This window comes from Serinus canaria, chromosome 4 (genome assembly GCF_022539315.1).
Source record: "Serinus canaria isolate serCan28SL12 chromosome 4, serCan2020, whole genome shotgun sequence".
Lineage (NCBI taxonomy): Eukaryota > Metazoa > Chordata > Aves > Passeriformes > Fringillidae > Serinus > Serinus canaria.
In genome coordinates, this window is record NC_066317.1 from 49,413,209 (window position 1) to 49,421,303 (window position 8,095).

Sequence of the window (8,095 nt, forward strand, 5' to 3'; positions counted from 1 at the left end):
ACTCCCTGCCCCTCCTGCCTGAAGGCTGCTGGCAGATGCTCTGCATCAGAGTGTATCATAAGAGGACATCAATGCTAACCTGCCTGGAAAAGGGCCTTGACATCCAGATGCACCTGCTCTGAGCATGGCAGATTGGGCAGATGTGAAATAATATGTTTTGTTATGGTCTGGAGAGCTTCTGTCCAGCGCAGGCAAACCCGTGCTGATGCCATGCTGTTTCTGCTGGCAGCACTGTGCTGGGTAGCACTGGCCCCATCTGCATCAGGTGATTTCTTTTCTCCTGTCCTCTGTTGGCAACATGAGGATTTGATACTGATCCTATAGGAACCAGTGAGAAGAGTTCCCAGGGTGGACATCATACTGAAAGAGGTTTCAGTCATTGGGTGTGTGTTATTCTTGATATGGGGTACACTTGTTATTCAGCTCCTTCAGAATATTGCCTGCAACAGCAAGGCATTGGACCTTGTTTACACAAATTCATACAAATAACTGCTCTTTAATAGAAATACATAACTATATTAAAAAGCTAGAAGTGATGCAAAGTTGAGCAAGGTCAAGCTGGTAACATTAAAAAGAGTAAGCCCCAAGGAGAAGGCTTACTCTTCCTTGCTGTCCTAAATGGAAAAATAACTTGTGTGAATTAATAATAGAATATTCAACCAGAAATATTTTTCTAATCAGAAAGCATCTGTGCCTTTGCAACAAACATCTGTGATGAAAGTGAAAAAAAAGGGAGTTAAATAAACTTGTATAAAAATGGCAGACAGGAAAAAAAGTCACACAAAAAAAACCAACCCTGCCTCCTGCTGTAAGTGATTAAATGTTTGGTCTCCATGCAATGTACTCTGTTCTTAATAAAATTTTAAAGTTCCTCCATATGACTAAGGGAAAGTGACCCAGAGGAGAACTTACAGGAAAATGACTTCCCTTTTTTTTCCCCCCTTTCCAGCAATCCCTTTTGACCTTTCTACGGTAACTCAATTATTTTCAGCATTTTGATATCAAACTTTCAATAAGCAAAATTACATTGTGTTTTGTACCTGTTCTCCTTAGCAATACCTCCTGCTTGCCAGCCCTGTTCTGTAGGTCAGCAAAAATCAACAATTTTCGTGCATCATTGCTTGGACACGAGGTTTTGACATCATGCTGGATTTGGACTGCAGCACGATCAGGTGCTAAATGAGGAGCTCCTGGTTAAGGAGCAGTGGGATTTGGCCACCTGCTCTGGTCAGCCATGCCCTCCCCACCATCACTGTTGTGTGGAAGGCAAGGTGATCATACATAATCCTCAGAAAGGCAGGGTCTGAAGGAGAAATTTTAAGTCCCAAACAAATATTTGTTGCCTGACTACATTTCATCCCGTTTCAGTGGATTGAGTGTTTCCCCTCCCCTGTCCTTTGTGAAGCAGTATCAGTGGAAGATGTAGACAATGCTGAGGCCATGTTTAACTGGATACAGTGCAAACACAGCAAAAGACCATCCCTTCCTGAAAGACGTGAAGAAAAGCTTTCCTTAGCTTTCATTCATTTAAGTCTGAGAGCAAATACTTCTAGCAAGTTTGTTTCCTTGAGGTCAGGTACAAACAACAGTGTGGTTGGAGACGGGCCTCAACACTCACAAATGTTTGCCTTGCATGGTGAACCACTTTGAATCAGGATTTTCAAGGAAGGAAGTCACAATTCCCTTCACTTGAAGATTTGCCCTGTCTTCCCACCTACCTAGAGCTGTGCAAAAATCATCAGGTTGATTTTCAGTACTAGCCTTAAATGTGGTGAAAGCTCCCTGAGATCTGCAAACTGGAAGATCTGGATGGCCTTTTGATCAATGCTTATCTTAGCTTTGGGGTAAAGAGACTACTATTCTAAACTTCTGATAGTGTTTTGATTTTTATATTTACTTGGCTTTCCACAAAATTCTAGAGAAAAATTCTCCCTTAGTTTTCTAATTATCTAATTTTCTGACAGAAGAACCTCTCTCTTCTTTTGGTTAAGAGCAGGAAGCATTTGATTTGTGTGTCTTCCCTGTGAAACCACACTACATTTGGATCTATACTGATGTGACAAAGCAAGAAAATAGGTTTGTTTGTTTCCTCAGAAAAGAATAAAAAGTAATAATTAGAGCAGTATGAATTTCCACACTAAGAGTAAAGTTGTGGGCATGGAAAAATATCTGAACTACTAGGGTGCTTTGTATTCCTTTCTTTAGGAAAGGAGTTAAGGAAGGCTCCCTCTCATTCAATGGCCACTCTGTCTTTTCAGTCACAGAGTAACTTTAGTGTGCCTTGTACCTTCCATACTACAAGGACACTTTGTGTAATTAATGTTCAACACATTTAACTGCTGAGCTACTAAGCTGGTTTACCGTGACACATGCCACTTGTACAAACATTTCTTAGAAGAGACTGGCCATGGCTGACAGGCTGCTTTTCATGCTGTGGGTGCAATGCTCTTCTCAGTGAAAGCCTGTGGCTGCCTGTTGATTTGGGGGCTGCAGTGTTCCTCTCCTGAGATATAACTGTAGCTTAGCAAATAAGCCCCTTATCTACAACAGTTTCTAAATAGATTTTTGTAAATAATGTAGGCTCAGAGGTCAGTTATAGTAAACTCTGAGCAGTTCTTTTAAAGTGCAGTGGTTTATTGCTACACTCCCATCGGTGCAGTTGGGAGCTGCTCTGTCAGGATGTTGGTACAATGATTTTGATAAAGAGATACTTCATGGCTCGGGCTGATCTAAGCTGTGCTCACCTCTTAGCCCTCCTCAACATGAGACCTACTATGTTTCAAGATGGGCACCCTGAAAGTGAATGACACTTTTTTGAAGTGCCACTGGTAAATTTGTTTGGACTCAAATTTATTTTAAATACTGGTAAAGACAACCCCCTTTCTTTTCCCAAAAAATTTGAGAGCTTATCTGAAACAAGTTGCTTCAGGTATTATTATTCTCCACTTCTTTAAGCAGGTCCTATCATTATGTGGAAACTAGAAAAAGAGATGTGTTTTATAGAAGGAACTGTGGAAAAATGACATTACTGGCAATCAACACCCAACCATTGTAGGAGGAAAACAATAAACAACACTTGCTGCTTTTGAGCAGTGGGAATCCTCAGGATGTGGCAATCCTATGATGCACTAGAGATCTTTAGTAAATTTGGATTGTGTAACCATCTAGAATGCAGTCTTTAAATTCCTGTAGAGGTATTAAGAAACTGAGTATTTAGAACACACTCTGAAAACAATTACAGTTTAACAAAAATTGTGATGAGAAGAAGATCTTTGGGATAAAAATGCTAATACTGTAGCCTGGAAAACTCCTTCACTACAACTGAAAAAAAATGAACCCCTGCAATATTGCCAGTAATTTTCAGGGAAACTTTATCATGCCATGTGAAAACTGGCATGCTTTAATGCAATTTAACTTCTCAATTTAAAATAAACTGGTTTTAACTGACTTTCCTCTCACTCTGCATTTTGTTATTTTATTCTTCTTTTATGGAACACTGTAGAACTCCCCCCCATCTATCTTTCATTTGCTTTTGTAAGATTTAATTTTTAAATATTCCAAATTCTAGGAGGGTAATTTAGAAATCTTGTAAGTTCATTGAGGAAGTAAAATCCGTCAAAATACAGTAGGATTGGTGTGGGTGAAACAATGTGCAATTCTTGATATAAGGAAGTTAGAAGAGTTCTAATTCCCTTCATTTCAGACATCAAAGACATATTAACTCCTCCTTTACCCCACATACTCCAACTCAACCATTTCAATGACTAAGAGATCTCTAAAAACATTGCTTTTAAATAGGTTTGGCTTAAAAATTGTTTTCTTTGGATATTCACTGAGCCAAGTCTATTTCTGAGTGTAAAAACAATCCTGACTCTACAACAGGTGGAACAAGTGAGATCAGATATTTTCAGTATAATGTTCTTGGACTGTTTTGAAAGGTAGAAACAGAATACAAAATATGCCCTGTAAATAGTTTCTCTAGAAAGCACAATGTTAAAAGTTTAAAAGAATTTTTCCTACCTGTAGCTTTTGTGTGGATCAGGAAGTGTAGCTTTTCCTGATTACAATCTTCCATGGCTTAGCTTGGCTTCTGCATTTGAATGTTAAATATGTAAGAATGCCTTGTTTAGCTTGGGAGTTTGCATGACCTCTTAATGAGACACTGTGGTTAGTGTCATTGGGTATTAAGGCATCATGTGACTGTAGATGAAAATAAAATCCTTTAAAGTTTGCATTAAATACTTCCTAGAATCTGTAACCCTTTACCTGCAAGCTGGATAAAAACCTGATAGAACTCACCGTTTTCTGGCCAGGGTTCAAAGAAGGAGAAGCGGAAGAACACGTGCCACGTAATTCCCTTCCTCCGGGACAGTCACAACGACCACAACAAAGCCCGAGCCTGTCAGTGTCCTCAGGCTGCCATTTGCTTATTCTTTAAATTAAATCTCTCTATATCACAAACAGTGCTGGAGAGATTTGGCAGAAATCTGTTGCATGTTGCCTGGCAATGGCATTTATTCCCTACTGTTTTGTATGATTCTCTAAACAGAAATTCAGCTCTGAGGTGTATTTGCAGGCATAGTGTCACATTTACCTTTGAAAGATGCTGACTTTCCTGACATCATTTTGCTTTGAGTGTGGTGTTTCCAGAAGTGATATGAAAGATGTTCTGTTGCCACGAGCAGTTGAGAGAGTTTGCCCTGTACAGGAGGAGGGGTTTAAGTTAGGCAAGCACCTGGGTCGCGTGTGATCTTTAACATATGTCGAGGTACGTGGAAACTGTGAAACAACCTCCTGGAAAGAACTGGCGCTAAGATTGCCTGTGTCGCAGCTGGAGCTGGGGGGTGCTAAGCAGGGCTAACAAAGCCTTCTCGCTAGTACACTCTAAATCCCTTAGGGTGTGGTTGTTGGTGTAGTGGTTTTTTTTGGGTTTTTTTTTTTTTTTTTTTGTGGTTTTTGTTTGTTTGGTTTTGTGGGGTTTTTTTGTTTGTTTGTTTGTTTTTGGTTTTTGGGGTTTTTTTTCTGTTGTTGGTTTTTTTTTGTTTGTTTGTTTTTTTTTTTTGGTGTTAAGCCTCATGGAGGCACTGAAATGAAGTTTGCTGTATCGAGTAGGCGTGCTGTTCTCCCTCTAAATAATGCCGGATTTACAGTTGCCTCCCTGCCTGGCAGGGATTGCATCCTCGCCTTCCCGGAGGAAGGAGGGTGCTGGATGAAGATCACCAAGGGCTCGGTTTGCCCTGCCGTGCTTCCCCTCGTGTCCCGGCAGAGAGCTGAAGCCGAGGCTGTCGATCTGCCGTCAGCAGCGGGCTGGGGCACGCAGGTCCCTGCCCGGAGCCGGGACTCGGATGCGCCACCTGGCCCCAGCCTGGCTCTGCAGGAGCCAGCACACACAGGGCCGAAACGAAACGGCATGTGCCAGCAAAGAAATCAATAAAAGCTGCTTTGGACAGTCTTATTTTAAGCAGACAACTATGTCATAACGTGAAGACCGAGCATCATTTGCAGGCTAGGAGCTAGTGTGCTGCAACAGGTCTTTGGCACATTTTAAATATTTTTCTCCTGCAAACGATTAGTTTTAGCTGAAAATGGACTGGAGCCAGGAAATTTCTTTGTACAAAACTTTCACTAAACTCTCCGAAGGCTTTTTGGTCAGTGAATAAAGAATTGCCAGGCTAACACATCCCCAGGTTGTGAGGGAAGGTGATGGAGGCGGGAGATGCTCAGCGCGGATCTGCAGCTGTGAGCAGCCCCGAGCACGGCGAGTGCTCGGACCGGCCTCACGGTCCTGCCCAGCCGGAGGTCACCCCATGGCCAGCTCCGTGGTATTTTCCCTTCCGTGGTATTTTACATTGTTCTTGTGGCTGCTGGGCCAATGAGGTGGGCTAACAGGCCGAGAAATGTCCAGTCCAAAAGCTGCGTTTTAAGCCAGGAGGCCACTCGAAGCAAACACTGTGAGGCTGCCTCCCCCCTTCTCCTTGGCACCCTTTTCAGACCCCTTCCATGGCTGCTGTATTTTTTGTTCCACAGACTGTTCATTCTTGAGATTGCTCGAACCAGCACCCAGTATTCCTGTGGGAGAGCAGCTCTGCCCCAGCCCCAGCAATCCCAACCCTGCTGTGCTTCTGAAACCTATCGTTTTCGGTGAGTATGTGAGAACTGCCGGGATCTTTTGAGGTTGATTGCCTGACAGGTTTTCACGGATGTGTCCTGCAGGAAATGATGACTTGTCTCACCAATCCATAGTGCTTGTTCAATAACACGGGTGTGACACTTTTTCAAAGGAAAAGTAGTTGAGACGTTCAGCCTTCAGAAATTCTCTTTTCCCTCTAATCTCATTTGTACCTTAGTCCACTGTTTTGGCTGTGGTTTTCTGGAGAATGCTCCTGCTGAGATAGAAGGCAGCCTTGAAAAATTGCAGCCTAGAAGGCTAACTTTATGACTTCATATGCTATTGTCAATGTGATATTACTGTGGGAAGTGCTGGGCAATTTACTAGCAGGCAATGGGAAAATGCAGACAAATGGCAGCAAAATATCCAGTTGCTTTGGGGATGTTCTGTTTTCATCTGTGCTACAGCATATCTGGATTTTTGCTTCATCTCCCACCTTGCAGTTCTGTGTATTTCACTTTAAATATGCTAACTAGATCTATTTTAGTCTAGAAGCTTTCTCACATGCACTGAAATGCATGTGTAATCAGAGATATAGTAGGAGAGCAGGCAGATGATTTTATTTATACAGTACTATGTGGTGAAAGCTCTGGCAGTGGGAACATGTGAACACGCCTTAAATCCATTTTTGTATATTCCCTGCTGAGGCTGGAGGAGAGACCAGTGAACTACCACCAAAAGAGCAGGTGCTGCAAATGGAGAGTGTACCGTGGCTGGGAACACATCAGGAGCTCTGCTGAGTTGGGATGGGAGCTTCACCCATCCCAACCGCCCATGCTGGCCAGCAGGGCAGCACAGGTCTGGGATGACAGGCCAGCAGAAGCAGGGAGAAGAGCTTGGCAGGGGCAGATTTTAACAGTTACTTGGGGAAATGTGGGATTTCAAGAGCATGTTATACTGTTCTGGAAACATTCCCTCACACTCTTCTGCTTATTGGCCTCTGTTTTAAAGTGGATTGAGCACTGTATAGCTTGTCCTTGGTAGTGAAAGACACTTTTCCACAAAAGGTGATGGTTCAAACTGCTGCTTCTGGAGAAACACTTGACAAAAGGCTTAATCCTGCCTAGGGAAGGATAGTGATGACTATTCTTGCAGCCTTTAACCTTCCTGTTGAAACTGAGAATTGAGATTATGAATTGGGCGTGCACTGAGAGCATCAATTCACGTCATAAAAGTCGGGAGACTACCCCCAAAGTGCAAGGAATGGTGTTCTGTAACCGGCTGGAAAGGTTAACCACAGGAAAAAATGTAGCTCACTGCTGTCCCTGCAGCCATGTGGTGATCTAGGAAGAATAATGTCCATAACAGGTAACAAGAACCAGAATAGGTTATATTTGTAGCATAAATACTTTATAATGATTCTTAGTAACAAGCCCTTGTTAATGAAACCTATCCAGAGGCCCTAGTCCACACTTGGATGACTGCATGATCAATTTCATGATTATATTAAAAAATATGATTATATTAAAGACATAGGAGAAATAAAAGTAGATTTCAGAAGTCTGTCCTTTTGCAGTCTTAATATTTATACTGAAAGAGGTATTTTTAAACCTTTAATCAACAAAATGAAACAGTGCAGATTGTTGTTAACAGCTTTATGGAAGTGCCCCAGAGGACCCATTTTATGACGTATTATACAGACACATTCATAGTTTTTGACTAAGAGCAAACTCTCAGGGTTTTAAGCTGAAACAGTCCCCTCTGCATACAAACACCATTTCAGCAATCAATATTTGCTTTATATTCTCATTGCAAAATGGCCAATACTTTCGTTTCAGCAGGTAAAGGGCTTGAGTGTGCATCATGGAAAAATAAGGGCTGGGGAGCCACTGAAACCTGAATGCCTTCTGAATGCTAACTTTTCCAGGCTACATGTTAACCAACATTTTGATGTTATCTGATAATAATGTGAAAAAAAGTCAAATG

At 42.0% G+C, this 8,095-nt stretch overlaps 1 protein-coding gene across 2 annotated transcripts in view; it reads right to left on the reverse strand.

Annotated features, from left to right (window-relative positions):
* C4H4orf19 (chromosome 4 C4orf19 homolog) overlaps positions 1–4,157 on the reverse strand; it is a 39,366-nt gene extending 35,209 nt beyond the window's left edge. Inside the window, exon 1 of one of the 2 annotated variants that reach the window (XM_009100003.4) lies at positions 4,021–4,157. The gene's annotated coding sequence lies outside the window, so the exon portion shown is untranslated. The remainder of the gene's footprint in view (positions 1–4,020) is intronic. The other variant, XM_030239640.2, reaches the window with a different exon arrangement.
* Between the last annotated feature and the right edge of the window lie 3,938 nt (positions 4,158–8,095).